The following is an 18,518-nucleotide window of genomic DNA, read 5'->3' as shown; positions in this document are numbered from 1 at the left end:
TAATATAAAACTATATTAAAACTAATAAAAAAATAGCTTTAAGCGTTTGTTTGTTAGCCAATGCTGAAAGCTGATAAAAAAGATTAAAAATGTCGGTAACACTTTACAATAAGGTTCATTTATTAAACAGTAGTTAATGTATTAATCAACATGAACCATGAGCAATACATTTGTTACTGTTTTTGTTCATCTTTGTTAACATTAGTTAATACAAATCCAGCTGTTCATTGTTAGTTTATGTTAGTTCACAGTGCATTAACTAATGTTAACAAGATTTTAATAAAATATTTGTAAATGTTGAAATTAACATTAACAAAGATTAACAAATGCTGAACGAGTATTGTTCATTCTTAGTTAATGTTAACTACATTAGTTAACATTAACTAAGAATTCGTCACGGGGGGCGTTCCCGAGCCCCGCGACGATAGATTTGGATCAAGAACCCCGAGAGAACCTTACCATCAAAATTTGAGCGTGCAGAGACTTTCTGTTTTCGAGTTATGAGTGAATTTGTACTTGGGGGGCGTGGCCCAACGTTATACTTTCGTTTTCAGCCTTCCTGTGACACAATTGTAAATAGTAATTAATAAAATAAATAAATGCAGTCCATAATACTCCAATAGATGAATTTGGACAAAATGTGATTGTAAATGTTAAAATAATGATTTAATTAAGTCTACATTTCAATTATATATAACAATATTAGGGAGAAGTATGATGAAATGACAGCAGGGGGCAGTAAAATACCACTTATTGGCTGTTATAGCCATCCAAAATCTTATAGCAATCCAATTTACACTATTATAACCATTCAAATGAAGAAATGATACCTTTTCTGATAATTATTGATCTAGAGAGTCCAGATAATTGTACTGCACTGGTTTTAAACATTAAGATATGAAAATTTTACTATCATAGATGGAAAAGGCCATTTACAGCCAATACAGGCAATTTACCATAGGAAATGCATGGTTTTAAAGCTTTTCAACAGTTATAGCGCCACCTATTGTCCGATCTCCATGAAACTTTGCATGCTTCTTCACCATGGTATGACACATATGCTCATCAATTTTTGTCAAGTTCTGAGTTTTTATTTATGATTTATAGGCTTTTGAGTGTATTTTGACACGCCCTTTTCTAAATGACCCTATTATAGCCATACGAAAAATGCAAAAGTTCAACTTTTTTTCGATAATTATTGATCTAGAGAGTCCAGAGAATTGACCTAGACTGGTCTGGTTCCGATCGGGCGAAAAACCAGGGACTAGTTCGCAAAAGTAGGTTTTTAACATATTCGTGAATATTTAATGAACGATTTAATTGACAGCAATGGTTCTAGAGGCAAAGTTGTTTAGCATGAGGAGATCTATCAAATGATATGCATATTGTGGGGATGTGTGCAACACCACGTGATTACAGAGCCGTAAAACTCGTTAGCGCCAACTAGTGGCCGATTTCTTTCAAAACTCTTACAGACCTCTTGGGCCATGAGTTGAACATGCCCATCGAGTTTCGTTCCGATCGGCCTTCGTTAACCTCGTCTAATAGGTGCTCAAATTCATTGGCCAATGGCGGCCATGTTTTTTGAGTTACGCCAATTTCCTCATACACATACATGGGGCCTTGGACCAAGACACTGCATACCAATTTTCAAGTCAATCGGACTAACGGTCAGGTGGTCATAGCCCTTTTTATGTTTTTTTTATGTTATAGCGCCACCTAGAGTTCGATCGTCGCGATCTTTTTCCTGTGACCTCAAACTGTCCTCATACACATGTCTCTTGAGTTTGGTGAAGATATCTCATTTACTTTTCGAGTTATAGCCATTTTAGTAAAATAGGCTCCTCCCACAACGATCATTTTACTCCCCCTAGCGACCGGAAATCGAAAATTCAACTTTTTTTCGATAACGATTGATAATCAGACTCCAGAGAACATGTATGCATTTGTTTGGTTTTGATCGGGCGAAAAACCAGGGACTAGTTCTCAAAATTAGGTTTTTGACAAAATTCAAAATGGCGGAAAAATTTGCATACCGGAAATGAAATCGGAGATATACGTTTTTTACTTCAGGCCTCCAGCTTTCCAATGATATAAGACACTTGAGTCTACGACTTACGGTTTAGGAGTTATGAGCAGTTTCGCGCAATTGATCGCTATAGCGCCACCTATGGGCCAATCGGGCTCATAATTTGATAACCTCTCCTCGATTTTTGTACTACCATCTGACAAAGTTTCAACTCTCCAGCACTTACGGTTTGGGCTGCACGATGCGTTTTACAGGAGAATAATAATAATAATAATAATAATAAAAATCAGTACAAATACAATAGGTTTTCAGCACTTCGTGCTTGAACACCTAAATATCGTTCATATTATGTAACGTTAGTATATGAGACTCTTACCTCAGCCGGTGATCGGTTGTTGGCATGATGTCCGCTGTGATGAACCAGGCTCACTGAAAAAGGGCGCGTTAGACTGACTGACACCCGGACTATAACTCATGTGTTCAGCGCTGAGAGCTCCTGCTCACGGCTGCTCCTGAGTCTTGACGATTACGATTATAGCGTTGAACCACTGTGATCACAATAATCCACTTCACGAGCGTAGACTGAATTCAAATCTCCCGCTTGCCCTTGACACAGATTCAAACTTGACAACAGATCTGACCAGCTAACCGTTGTGGGCGGGACTAAACAACGGAAAAGTTATGGCGGATAATTTGAATCTGCGTCATCGCGCGTGCGCGAGCACACACACAGTCACACCATAGACAGTATAAGAAGTGGACAGAGCCATCTCATTGGAACTCAGTTGAGACAGTTGAAGCCCATTTTTAGCGATTTCTGAGCACTTCCGTTCCTGACGCGCAGACTCAAACCGACTCAAACTAAGCTTGATGACGTGAGCAACCTGTCTGACAGACGTTACTCTTCTAGTAGCTTCTAGTATCTAGTGAAAATTGCCAACGTTAATCTTGCAGAGACGGGGAACTTGAGCAAAGAGTTATTTGGCGTGAGTGAGCAGTAGTAAGTATTCCGTTGCTTTTATGGACTCATTATCTATGGGCTTCTCCCTTGACATGACGTCCCCCCAATTGGCTGCGAGCTTCTCCTCCTGTCTGTACGGTAATTTCTGTACAGCGCGACAGAGAGTCGAGTGGTTATGACGCAATCGTTAGCCTATTTTTACTAAATCTGTTTCTACGGGGCCATAATGTAACATAGAAGGTAATGGAGCCCTTTATACATTGTCGTGTTTCTTTAGAAATAAATAATGGACAAATGGAGTCTTTAAACGCCTCAGATGTAAAGTTATTCGCTGTCAAAGTGACGCCAAAATGAATGGGAGTCAATGGAAATGCTAACGCAAGTGAAGTTCTGCTACAACATGGCGGCACCCGGCCGGCTTCAACTTCCGGTCGATGGATTACCCCCTTGAGTCACACGCACACAAAGCCACGCAATGTGCTGCAATGCAGATTTGGAAAAATATTAATAAAATACATAAAATATACATGAAATTAGGGGAGAATAATACAAATGATGATCAATATGAGCATCTACATGCAAGACAAGATTAAAAGACTATAATGATTCAATAGGCCTGCCTACTGTATGTAGCCTGTATGGCCTAGCTACTATTAACCTTAAAACTCACTTTAACACCCACACGCTTAATGATCTTCAAGGGAAACGTTAAATGACTGCTGATTTCTGCAGTTATACCTTCTTTTCTTTGTTTTCTAATTTCACAGAAAGAATCTGTAAAATATTACTTAATATGTTTTGTAAAATTACACATAACCCTGTAAAAATACAGACAATTTCCTTTAAAACAAAAAACGTAAAATTTATGTAAACACAAAATACAAGCAATTACCTGTAAATTTAATAGTTAACCTTTAAATTAGAGCAAATATCTGTAAAATAACAGGCATTCACTGTATAATGACAAAACGGCAAAATTATGTAAAAAAAAATACAGGCCGTTACCTGTAAATTTACTTTTTTTTTACAGTGAATAAAACTGATTTAGAAGCACCTAAACCTGATTTAAGCCTAAACTTGACAGAAACTGTAAACTTGTCCCTCAAATCTGATTGGTTAAAGGAGAACTCCGGCGCAAAATGAACCTTTGGTCTAATTACACATTGTTACCTAGTCAACCGTTATCTGAGATTTGTTTTCATGATTATCGAATGTAGATAGTTTTATCTCTAAAAACAGTTTAGCCTATAAAGCTAGTATAACGCTAGTATATTGGGCATAGTGTAATGACAAATAAGTGGTATTAACCTTGCCTTGTTAGTGGTATTAACAAGCGATTTTTATTTGTCATTACACTATGCCCAATATACTAGCGTTATACTAGCTTTATAGGCTAAACTGTTTTTAGAGATAAAACTATTTACATTCGATAATCATGAAAACAAATCTCAGATAACGGTTGACTGGGTAACAATGTGTAATTAGACCAAAGGTTCATTTTGCGCCGGAGTTCTCCTTTAATTGCAATGTTGTGCAGGATCAACAACGATGTTGATCTAGTAACTTGGTGAAATCAGGTTAAAAGACATAGTTGGGGATTGGGTTAGTGCTGCATTTTCACAAAAAAATGTTAATTATGTTTTTAAGGCTTGCCAATTTTAATATTCAAGCGACTTTAAACCATTGAAGTGCAATTAGATGTGAAAGACCTATGGAGTCTTATTTTAGATGTAATTTTTCAATTTCGTACCTTAAAAACTTAAGACTTAAAAACTTTTTTTAATTATCTTTGTTCTATTTCTGTTTACTTGTCTTTAATAATGGTTGAAATGTATATTACCGTAGTTATAGGCTAGTTTTTTTTTTTGTGTGGTAGAGAAATTGAAATGGTATCTAAACTTTTAGTGTCATAACAACTTTATTTAGAATAAAAGGTTTCATGGGTTAAAAACAACAAAACAATAACTATTTTAATTTATTTATTTATTACTTTTGTGGTGGGGCCAGTAGAAAAAAAATCCTTAACATTGAGCCCTGCAAATGAATCTTAAGTCATTATGATTTATGTTTTAGTAATTTTTGGCTCCTAAAAATAACGAAATTGACTGCTTTTCACATCACAGCAAATTGTTTGCATTCATTTGATGCCAACTGCCATTGAGATGAATGGGAATACTCACTGATAGCTTTCTTTAGGTTTTATAGACCTCCTTGGTCGTGATGTTCAAAACAGAGCAGTGTTTTGATAGCGCCATCGTGTTTACATTTTTCAAGGGAATAATGGTTTACTAAGTTGTCTCTGCATATTAAATCTAGGGTAGGCCTACACATATCACCTTTAAGGTATACTGACAGTTTAGCTACTCCATGCTGAAAACTCACAAAAGCACAAAGGATTCTTTTTCCTTCTTTTCTTTTTTTTTTTTGAAGCTGTGGATGGAGGTAATTAGCAATGGCCATGCTGCTGCGAGAGGTGCAGAGCCCCATTACATTAATCAGCATTTTTTCAGCGTGTCAGAAAGGACGCATATGAAAGAGAGCCATCTGGTGGGGGCTAAAGATGGACGGTGATTTAAGGCATCACATCTACTCGTCATTAAACACCCTCACGGCAAATGTCAGGGGGCATTAGTGTGGGAGCTGGTCATAGTAGTAATGATGAGGCCTTTGTGAAATGTATGGCAAGCAGGCTCCGACAGTACAGTGTGGGTTACCTTAATTTACTCTAGGAAGGGGATGGAAAGGTAGGTGGAGAGATAGTCGTTGTGTAATAATGACTCCTCATCCATCTTCTGGCAGATCTGAAAATGAGATCATTCTCACTCTAAGTGGGAGTCTATCGCCGCTGCTCTGTTAGCGCGTGGGGCGGAGATCATGGGGATAATCGTTGTTTTAGGGCGTTCTAAAGAGAACGAGGGGCTTCTGATGTATTGATATCGCTCCATCACAACAAAGTGGGAAGTGCTTATCGCCCTGTGTTTGAGGACCTTGGATGCTTTGACTGCATCCAGATCAGTGATGCTATAAATTGCATTCTTATCTCTGATCTGTGTGGCTTGGGCATTGGCTTGATTTTCATTCCCCTGAATGAACGGTTGAGTGCTACTTTGAATCATAATATAAATGTTATTGTATAAATCTGCGTGCATTGGGATAATTGGGGAAAGTTGATTAATTATTTTGACATTGACGAGCCAGACTTTTTTGAAATGCTGGTGAGCTCAGTTGCTAATATATGGGTCCACTGAGCCACAAAATAGGAGACAAATGAATGATAATTATCTTCTAAAGCGTTGAAAACAATAAATCCCACAATGCTTTGTTTTTCTATTTGGGCATTGCATGGTGGCTTTGTTACTCTCTTTTTTTTGTCATTAGAGTAGCAGTTGAGAAGCTATTCAGTAGAGAAATGAGAAGCCAGGGTTTTTTTCTCTTTTTTTAATGATACCATTTGTTAATTGAGTGTCAAGTTAAAGTGAAGGGACACATTCATTTTCATTAAAATTATATTATTTTTTTTCAAAGGAAATTGTGAAACAGTTCAGCGTATATACAAGTTTGGGGTCATTAGGTTTTTTTTTTTTTTTTTTTTTTTTTTTTTGCCACTTTTATTCTCAAGGATTGATTTAATTGATCAAAAGTAACAAAGAAATTTACAGGATAATGTTTTTAAAAAATGCTGTTCTATTCATCAAAGAATACTGAAAACATTGAAAAGATGAAATGTTTCTTGAGCACCAAATCCGCATATTAGAATGATTTCTTAAGGGTCATGTGACACTGAAGACTGGAGTAATGATGCTGAAAATTCAGCTTTGTCATCACATGGATAAACTGCATTTTAAAATATATCAATATCAAAAACTGTTTGTGTTGTTGTTTTAATAATATTTCACAATATTACACTTATTTTTGATTATAACTCTATTTTTTAGCAAATTGTCTTGGTGAGCATAAGAGACTTCTTTTTAAAAAACAATAAACATTCTTACCGACTCCAAACTTTTGCATGGTAGTATGTATATAGGCTATAGGTTGTAATTTTATATATATATATATATATATATATATAAAGTCCTGATTTTGTTTATTTCTTTTTGCATATAATTTCATACATCTAGTTTCACAAGTTTTTGCATTTGTGAATAATAATGGTATTCATCTCTATTCCTCTATTTCCAACGAGCAGAGGCTAGTGGCACTCCATGATGCTTGTGATGACAGTGCTGCTGACCTTTCGGACGGGGGAGCAGATGCTTCCTCGCTTTTGTGAAAAAGGTCACAAACACTTTGATGTGAATGGTGATTAAAAATGAAATAGGACCTGAAGTCATACCTGTATTAAACAGCAGTATCTATCTATCTATCCATCCATCCATGAATCTATCTAGTTTGAAAACAGCCTTATTTTTTTTTTCAATTCACAGAAATTACACATGCTTTAAGAATTCCTTTTTGTAGATTTCTTTCTCTTATACAAAAAGGTCTGATGTGATATAGCAATTTCCCAAATTAAAAGCACAGAGCTGATAAAGACACTCATCAGTAGAGCATGAGTTTTGTTTTTGTCATGTGCCACCATGAGTTATCTTCCAAAAACCTTACAAAGTCTTGTTTAAGAACCTGCCTCAGCCTCAAACACTGAAGATTACAGCTGCATTAATGCTTCTTTAAGCTCCAGGCCGGAATTGATTTATGTAGGACGCCGTGTGCCGTCAATTGATTAACAGATCTCCATGACAGCATTGGCTCATCAGAAAATTTCACCGACTGGCTGTGCACAGACGTGAAGGGAGAGGGAGAGATTGAGTGCTCTGTTGATCAGGGATTGGCCTTGTTTCACACACTTCCTGTTTTATTGATTACAATGATTTGTGTGGCTCAAACTGGACATCGAAATCCTTTATTGTGTCTTTATTCAGTCAATGAGTTGTTACACTGTACCAGTTTCACCGTATCCAGTGTGTATTTATTTCTGGGTCCATATTAACACGTTACAGTTTTCGCAGTTCCCACATAAGCTGCGTTTATAACAAAAGCACAGCAGAAGCGCAGCTGCAACTTTGGCACTGAGCATTTTTTGTGCACATAGTATGCTGATATGTGTTGAAAATTACTATAAAACCTACAATCTTTAGCAATGTGGGCTTTTATTAAGCACCATAAAATAATAGAGCAAAATACTTGCCTATTTATAGTTTGCACAGTTACATTATGCTGCTGCTTGACGTACTGTATGTGCTGCTTTTGTGCGCAGTGTGAAACAGACCTTAGAATTTGTAGAAAATTGGAAAAGAATTTAAAGAATTTCAAATAGCGCCAATTAGTTCCAAGAATTTGTCTTGGAAATAGCCTGAAAAACACTATTTTAATTTCTTCCTGGTTTTTTTTTGTTGTTTTTTTGTGTGTGTGTGTTCAGCATACAGATTGCAAGGCACAAATGATATAGCAAGGCTTTGTTTATGGTAAGTGTAGAATTCAAAGGAATTTACAATGTTTAAACTCAAGCGAAATAATTTGCGGCATAGTATTGATAACTAGAAAGTAATTTGACTTACAAGAAATCAACAGCTATGTTTGAGATTGGCTACTGATCAACGCTGCGAAACATGTTGTAAATAGAAACATTTGATGCTCTTTAGAGCGCAAACACAGATATGCATTGGATCGTTTGCCAAATCTGTTTAGCCAATATGCTTTTATTACAGAAAACACTGATCCTAGATCAGCAGTTACGCTAGTCTCAAGTCCCCTTATAGCGAGTCCACAACAACTAAAAACAATAAAAAACGTTCAACAAATTCTGTTTGATTTTATATGGAACTGAACCCAGAATATTCTCTCTAAAATTTCAACAAAAACCCAACATGAATAAAGTAACAGCAGTGTTTTCACAGCAATACCAAGAGCCCTTACCACTTTGATTCTGTCTAAATGAGACAAGATGTCCTTTCATGTTGGGAGTACATCAGCTCTGGTGGTCAAAACAACCCAATTAAGCCTTTGATTAAAACTAGCATGGGCACTAAAGAGAAATTGTTTTTACGAAAGAAAAACCTTCAGCGTATCTCTGCATTTTTCTCTCATGGAAACTCTAATGAGCAGAGCCTGCCTTGCATACCCATGAGCACTAATTGGCTGAGGAACTGAAAGAAACACCTGTTGGTCATGGGAGGTCACGGCCATCAGAGGCCAAACTCTCTGCACACTCACTCAAACAGACAAAAACTCAACAGGAGGTCTCGTGCACTTCTGCACTTTTGCCCTTTTCAGGGTGGGTTCTACAATGAAGGCAATCACAAAATAAAGGTGCCACCTGACTTCATGACATTTATATATAGCACTGTTGTCAGAAGCCATCCCAATCTTTGATCTAACCTGAATGTACTTTATAATTCCCTCTTTATAAGAACTTGACAAACAATGTGCGAGTGTGCTGGCAAATCAATTTGAATTTCAAGCGCAAGAACTGTATTCAGATTCAATCTCAGACGTCTCTGAGATCACGTTTCAGAGAACTTTAAAGTCTTGCCAATGAAGCATCCTTATTGGATGTCTTTACAGAGGAGCCAGCACTACTGCGGTCTGTGTTATGCTTTGATGTTCTTGCCGCATGGGGTATGTAGAACAGGGTGGAAATGAAAGCCCTGTGCATCGCTGAATTCACCACTGTCTTTGGTTTTAATCCCAATTGCTTCCAAACAATATAGTTTCTGCCGGAGTTAAAAGAAAAAAGGAATTTGCCCACTGCAAAAAAATATTTTCCCCACACCAAAGTAATATATTTTATTAATTATATGTAAGATTAGTATATGTTTTTAGTGTGTCTGCATACTGTATAATATTTTAATTAATTTATTGTGATTTTTTTTTCTTAAACGCTATCAGAGTCCATCTAAATTATGTCTTTGACTCTGGGGATATTCTTAGCTGTAAATACTGTACATCCAATTAATTGTGATTTAATATTATAGTTTTTGTATCCATTAAAATGTTTAATTGTCTGATAATCCTTCTTGTTTTTTTTTATTGGCTGAGGAACTTTGTTAAAGGTGCATTGCGCAACTTTTCATGTTAAAAATACCTGTTTTTCTATCCTATACATGCTTAAAGAACTGCCTGATGGGCTGAATGAGCCCTTCTCTGCGCACTGAGATTGCCTCTATAATCCTGTACAGTAAAATATATAAGAGGGATTCGGGCTCGATTTTGAGACTGGGCGTGACGTCATGCGCGTTCACGCTCACCAGGCTATGTTTCGCAGGTTTGTGTATTCGCCGGCGCCGCTATTCTCCGCATCAGCGAAGACAACTCGTGCGTCAAATGTAGAAAATGGATTCAAAGAGACCGGCTTGTAGTCCATTCCAAACCCCAACGCAAACTCCACGTAAAGTAAAGAAAAGAAAATTTTTGTCTAGTGCCACCAAAAGGTCCAAATTGGAGTCAGACAGGGCATGAAGTCAGGGAAGGCATTCAACAAATGGAGAGATCTCCGGTCTGCTCTTGGTCTCAAACGGGATCGTCAGTTAGCTTTTTTCTTGATAAAACGGTAAGATATAGCCCAGTCTCTAATGTTTGATACGGCCAATCTATGTATGACAACAAATGACGATGCGTAAAATGTGTAATGCTTTAGCGTAAGCTAGATACATGTACAATCAGAGTTGGTTGAAGTTTCGCTTGTCGACAGAGGGGGCGTAGTTCTGCAAAAACTCAGAGACTTGCGTTTTGCACCTTTAAGATGGTTCATTTCAGATACGGTTATATTGTGTGGGTCACTTTCTGATGTTATGTGGTTACCTGCCAGGTGTTTGCAGTGCCTGCACACTTTTAATTGGGTGTCTGAGGGCATCCTTTCTCATTGTGTTGCAGTTCTGATGTTATCGGACTGACATGTTTCCATGGTCTGGTCAAGATCCAACAGATTTCTGCAAGAAAAACAGAAAAACAGGCTCTCATAATTTCCCCCTGCTAATGTCTAATTCAGGAAAGAAGAATTTGCATCTTTCTGCTTTGTGTTTCCCTTAGCTGAGAGTGAGTGGGGTGTGTTGGCGAAGAACAGACGGATCTGACTCTAGAGAACCTTTACTGCTGTAGTGAGTTTAGAGCGCTTGGAATTATTGGGTATAATAAAATATATGGCAAATCCCTTATTACTTCTAGGACCCAATCAGACAGAACGCGTTTTTCAGGCTTGAAAATGCAAGGCGAACCACACTTTTTTTGGTTGACTTTTTAAAATTAGATTACATCACTTTAAACAGTCATGTGTTATGTGACATGCGATTTACATCTCATTTAACTTTATAAACTTAAAAATGTGGGGGAAATTCAACAGCATACTTTTTTTTCTATTACTCCCAAAAACTGTTTTCCTTATCAGATGCATACTAAAATCTTTCATGCACTGAGGCCATCATTAAACCAGCGTTTGAACAGCTTTTGAATCATAATCATACCGTGTCCGTTTGTTGGCCAGAGGAGAACTGGCCCCCCGACTGAGCCTGCATGTTATTTTCCAAGGTTTTTCCTCTATTCTGTCTCCTGATGGAGTTTGGGTTCCTTGTCACTGTCGCCTCTGGCTTGCTTAGATAGGGATACTTCATTTTCTACAATATCATTGATCTGATTGTACTGACGCTGTTGAATGAAAACTTAACTGAGCTGGACGATGACACCATTTTTTGCAGAACTGCTTCATATATGAAATTACCTCATTTAATAATTGATGATCTTTACAACGGAACTGAATAAACATTTAACTGACTTCAGCTGTTATCACTGTAAAGCTGCTTTGAAACAATCTGTATTGCATAAACCGCTACATAAATAAAGGAGACTTGACTTTTTAAAGGTACACTGTGTAGTTTTTTAAAAGTATTTTATTAACTAAATTTATTCATAAATATTTCCTCATTGGTATAAAATTACCTCTGCCAATGATCTGACTTATCCTTGTATGGCTTGTAAGCGAAGAATTTCTTATCTTTAATTACATGGGACGGGTAAGTCCATGGAGGCTTCCATGTCGTTCTGCCATCTTGAAAAACTATAATAGCAGAGAGGGACAAAACGCACTACCTAAATGTGTTTCCACAACGCGTTTTCATTCAGAGCCAGCGTCACGTGACTGAAACCAGTTGAAACGGAGATCAGTGAGAGGCCCTTGTCACTGCCCCGGCAAATTTGAAAGGCTGCACTGCACGGTACTTCATAATGCAGGATCATACTTATGCCGAGCCACGGGAGAAGGGATCCTCGTCGCCAAAAAAGCACAAAAAAAAATATTTAAAAGGAAACGTGACCGGCGAATTCAAAAAACGAGGGTAAATATCGGGATAGGTTTTCCCAGGTGGAAAGAGCTAATGAAGGAGAAAGACTTTGAAAGGGACGCTGTCTTCTCGACAGGTAAGTCAATATCTAAATTACAAGCTTTTTTTCATTGCTTGGTTGTGTAATTCATTATATAGGCCGCATAATAGTAGAACATGTATACCGTAGTTAAACTCGATGAAGTGCTATTGGAAGACAACATGTCTTCCAATCGCACTTCATCGAGTTTAACTACGGTATTGGATTGGCTTCTTGGTACATAAAGGCTACCGTAGTTGCAACACGCATTTGAAAAAGTGAGCCGCTATTCGAAAAAGCGAGGCGCTATTCGTTTGAAAGCAAAATACAATTTCACCTCTAGATGGAAGAAATTCTTACACAGTGTACACAAGCTTTAAATTTGCTTTCAGAATTCAGATATAACTATTTGAATATCAGTTGTTGTTTTTCATTTAATGCATCCTGCATATCTCTACTTTTCCCAGAATGCCCTGTTATTCCCAAAAGGCCTGAATATGGAAATTTGTGATTTGTTTCTGGTATGTTTGTCCGCTGAGTGCAAACAAAGGATATCTGAATGAACAGCAATGCAAGGCTTGCCCCAACCAACCAGTTTAATTGGAACTAAGTAACAAAGCTACCTTTGCCGAAGGTGAATGCTGAATCTTAATTAAATCTCCTGGCTGCAGCTGGGCTTTAATTTATCATAATATAAGGAGATCACATCCACTGGACAAGGCCATTGCCTATGAAATCATATTGTAATGCTTAACAGAGGGGGAATTTTACATATGAAATTATTTATATATTTATTTTCTTCACTGAATGTAATAGGATTTAATATAGCAGGTTTATTGTTAGCACAGAGTGTGGAGGGAAGAGAAACATGAGAAGTTTGCTCTGAGGTCAAAACCAAATATGTTTTTTTCAAGCTCTAATTTAAATGGTCGACTGCATATCAAAAAATCATTACACAGCCCTCTTGAATACCTGCTTCTGATTGGTCAATTGTGTCAGTGAACAGGCAAATAATTTTGTTTCAAAATATGTTTCAGATGTTTTCAAATATGTGTGTAAAATAGGCAATATATTTGTAAAAAGACTAAACATACATATAAATAAAGAAACGTAAATCTAGTGTTTGTATGTATGTATGTATGTATGTATACTTATGTACAGCATATTATATATATATATATATATATATACACACACACACGCAGACAGAGTATATTTACATATTTATTTATATGTAGGCTATTTAGAATTTATTCAATGCTAATACTTTTACTATTAAAAGTTATTTAAGTTATTATTTACTATTATCTTACAAAATATAATGATATTACTTTTGTAGAGATTAACCATAAAAAAATGTTTAAAATGATGTTATTAATAACACTCCAACCCCATTATACTAAGGAATTTTCTTGCTATTGAAAATAAAATAACAAAGCTATAATTGTTTTATAGGGCTGGCACTAATGATTATTTTGGTAATCGACTAATCGCTTGATTATTTTTGACAAATAATCAAGTAGTCGAATATTTCTTTGTTGTAATAAAAATAGACCTAAGCAAAGTAGCCTTTAAATTACTTAAAATACAATAACAATGAGTCAATAATATTTGGTTCAAATAAAGTATCAAAAGCAAGTAATCATATGGTTTTATAGAACAATACAGTTAAAATGCATTAACAATCATCTGTACATTTATGTATTATAACAAATGCCTGCATGGGCACCAACGGCCTAGTGTTGTTACACTTTACAGCTATCAAATCCTTGTTTAATAATGGCCAAACGACATTTAATTCAAATGCTTAATTCATCTTTAATATTTGGCCACCTCTTTACGATAGAAATATGTGGACATCAAAACATACAAATTCAGCGGTTTAAACTTTTATTATGAAATCGCGATGAACAACAGTTCGCATATTTAGAAACATGTATTATCCAGTGTTGGCGTAGGTTTATAAATGATTTACCTTACAAATCTGATGAAATGGTGCACATTGCATTCCTAAATGAACATTATAAGCAACCAGAACTCACATGCAGAGATGGAGTTTGAAACGCTCCACGCATGTAAATGACAACGGTTCATGTGGAGCAGCATTTGATCGGAATCGCTCTGAGACGCACGTAACATACACGCATGTAAATAATTAAAGTGCGTACTTTTAATTCATCATTCAGATTAAGCGTTTCATGGATTTTCGTCAGTGGAATGCACCACATCCGGGGTTTTGTTGTTGTTGTTGTTGTTGTTGTTTTTGCTGGTCACTCAACACGGGTAAAATACAATCGAGCAGACTTTGAAAAATAAGAGCCAGTTACTGTAATCTTGCTGATCTCATATTGTTTCTTTAGGGACAGATAAAATAACTATTTGGGCCATTAATTATCTATTGTTTAGTAATTTGAATAATTTCATTAGTCTTAACAACACACTCAAGACAGCACAAGATTCAACACTGTTCCAAAGGCACCGTGGTTTCGTAGCTAAATTATTTGGACCCTCAGTACACATCTGTATTCTGTCTGCCACACTGCCCTTGTGATTGTATTTCACTTGCTGCAGGTAGAACTGCATCTCCAAGTCCCTTGACAAGAGCACAGACAAGCATCAATGATTCGTACTGAGCCCCCGTGGAATACAAGGAGACTATTTCTCTAAATCTCTTTCTGGTTCATTTGGAGAGTTTGCTGCACTTGTCTGTAGAGGTCTTCATGCAACTCTGTAGTGTGATGATCCCCATTAAGAGAAACAGCCCAGGAGGCACTCAAGGATAAGAGGGTGCTTCAGAATGTGATGCCACTTCTCTTAGGTAAGTGACCACACTGTCGAGACTCAGCATTTAAATGAGACTGAAGTCTTGATAACACAGCTCAATTTTGCCCCAACTAGACACAACATATCCAAATATAGATTGTTAAGTTGTTTGATAAGGTTTGCTTTGTGTTGAGTGCAAATGTATTGCACCTAAAGGATTAGAAACACCTGTTCAATTTCTCATTAATGCAATTAATCAACCAATCACATGGCAGTTGCTTCAATGCATTTAGGGGTGTGGTCCTGGTCAAGACAATCTCCTGAACTCCAAACTGAAAGTCAGAATGGGAAAGAAAGGTGATTTAAGCAATTTTGAGCGTGGCATGGTTGTTGGTGCCAGACGGGGCGGTCTCAGTATTTCACAATCTGCTCAGTTACTGGGATTTCAACGCATTCTCATCCCAAGGCGTCATATACTGACGCTTTTGCCAAAGCGTCTACATCCGACGCACATGGCACCCTTTAGCATCAATATAACGAGCTTCGGTTTTGGGTAGGTTTAGGTCTGGGGTAGTGTTAAGGTTAGACCACTAGGAGGCGCCATATATCTGCGTCTCATATTGACGCTAAAGGGTGCCATGTGCGTTGGATATAGACGCTTTGGCAAAAGCGTCAGTATATGACGCCTTGGGATGAGAACGGGCTGGGGATTTTCACGCACAACCATTTCTAGGGTTTACAAAGAATGGTGTGAAAAGGGAAAAACATCCAGTATGCGGCAGTCCTGTGGGCGAAAATGCCTTGTTGATGCTAGAGGTCAGAGGAGAATGGGCCCTCTGATTCAAGCTGATAGAAGAGCAACTTTGACTGAAATAACCACTCGTTACAACCGAGGTATGCAGCAAAGCATTTGTGAAGCCACAACACGTACAACCTTGAGGCGGATGGGCTACAACAGCAGAAGACCCCACCGGGTACCACTCATCTCCACTACAAATAGGAAAAAGAGGCTACAATTTGCAAGAGCTCACCAAAATTGGACAGTTGAAGACTGGAAAAATGTTGCCTGGTCTGATGAGTCTCGATTTCTGTTGAGACATTCAGATGGTAGAGTCAGAATTTGGCGTAAACAGATTGAGAACATGGATCCATCATTTCTTGTTACCACTGTGCAGGCTGGTGGTGGTGGTGGTGTAATGGTGTGGGGGATGTTTTCTTGGCACACTTTAGGTCCCTTAGTGCCAATTGGGCATCGTTTAAATGCCATGGCCTACCTGAGCATTGTTTCTGACCATGTCCATCCCTTTATGGCCACCATGTACCCACCCTCTGATGGCTACTTCCAGCAGGATAATGCACCATGTCACAAAGCTCGAATCATTTCAAATTGGTTTCTTGAACATGACAATGAGTTCACTGTACTAAAATGGCCCCCACAGTCACCAGATCTCAACCCAATAGAGCATCTTTGGTATGTGGTGGAACGGGAGCTTCGTGCCCTGGATGTGCATCCCACAAATCTCCATCAACTGCAAGATGCTATCCTATCAATATGGGCCAACATTTCTAAAGTATGCTTTTAGCACCTTGTTGAATCAATGCCACATAGAATTAAGACAGTTCTGAAGGCGAAAGGGGGTCGAACACAGTATTAGTATGGTGTTCCTAATAATCCTTTAGGTGAGTGTATATCACGTTGTCTAAAGACAAGGTCCATCCCCTCTGATAGGACAGCGATTGTTAGCTGGCGTCCTCTGTCCATCATGTACACATTACTTGAGCAGTAGGGTTCCACGATAATGTTTAGACAACTTAATTCATTTTGATGACACACCTACATGAACTATGGCCAAAAAGCATCTGACACTCCCTTATAATTATGTTCGGGTTTGGTTATTTCGGCTACACACAGACATACTTGGGATGAATATGAGCTCAGTGAGTGATGGTCTATTGGCAAATCTCCACACATTCAGTGGAAAACCAAGGAAGAATGGAAACTGTTATAGCAGCAAAGGGAGGACAAGTTATCTGTTCATAACCACGATTTTTAAATTGAGTGTCCACATAATTTTGGTCATTTGGTGTGATGTATCTCAATACAAATTGCAGTGCAAACACTACTGTACATTTTAGTTTGACAAGGTGTTTACTAATTTATTCAAAACTGGCTACTTAATGTTAAAAAAAAGTAACTTAATGCTTAATGGTGCTTAATGATAATCTAATGTACATGAAGCCATGTGCTTTTAAAGGGATAGTTCGGCCAAAAATGATATTTAACACATGCATTACTCACCCTCAAGCCGTTCGAGATGCATATGTCAATCTTGTTTCAGACGAACACATTTTCAGTTATTTTAGAAAATGTCTTAGACCCTTCAGTGGATATAATGTGAAGCAATGGGGTCCACCTCCTTCAAGTCCCAAAATGTGCATACATCCTTCACAAAAGTAATCCATCCGGCTCCAGGGGGATAAACGAAGGCCTTCTGAGGGTAATCCGTGCGGTTTTGTCGTAAAAATATACATATTTAAAACTTTATAAATGAAAATATCTGACTTCCGGCAACGATCGACGCGCGTTCACGGGTGAACTGAGTGTAGTTTTGTTTTGCTCTGCACTCTGGCTGCGCATGCGCGTTCGTTCTACGTCACGACGGTTCCTACGCTACGTCATACCTCGTACGCCGACTTCCATCACCCGTGAACGCGCGTCGATCGTTGCCGGAAGTCAGATATTTTCATTTATAAAGTTTTAAATATGTATATTTTTACGACAAAACCGCACGGATTACCCTCAGAAGGCCTTCGTTTATCCCCCTGGAGCCGGATGGATTACTTTTGTGAAGGATGTATGCACATTTTGGGACTTGAAGGAGGTGGACCCCATTGCTTCACATTATATCCACTGAAGGGTCTAAGACATTTTCTAAAATAACTGAAAATGTGTTCGTCTGAAACAAGATTGACATATGCATCTCGAACGGCTTGAGGGTGAGTAATGCATGTGTTAAATATCATTTTTGGCCGAACTATCCCTTTAACTAATGTTTTAGCCACAAATTGTAACACTGTCATTCACTTCACAACATCTCTTATTAATAATAAGGTAGGCCTATTTTTCACAAAGTATTTATTTAAAAATGTACGCATTTATTTAATTTAATTGAACACAGTACACGTTTCACTCAGCTTTTTACAAGGTCCAAAAGTGCAATCATGCTTCAAACCAACTTCTGGTTTCTCGGGCACCAGCACATTATGTATAAAATGCTCTGAGTGTAAGGCCCATATAATGTCTATATTCTCCATAGAAGTGACGAAACCTATGGAGCTGCTGACTTTAATGGACTGTGAATACGAGGACAGTGTCACAATGGAAGAGAGATATGGGTTAATCTAAGCTCTGAG

This window comes from Rhinichthys klamathensis, unplaced genomic scaffold, assembly GCF_029890125.1.
Source record: "Rhinichthys klamathensis goyatoka isolate OS25496 unplaced genomic scaffold, OSU_Roscu_1.1 h1tg000412l_1, whole genome shotgun sequence".
In the NCBI taxonomy this organism is placed as follows: Eukaryota; Metazoa; Chordata; class Actinopteri; order Cypriniformes; family Leuciscidae; genus Rhinichthys; species Rhinichthys klamathensis.
Note: the sequence above shows the minus strand (reverse complement) of the source record.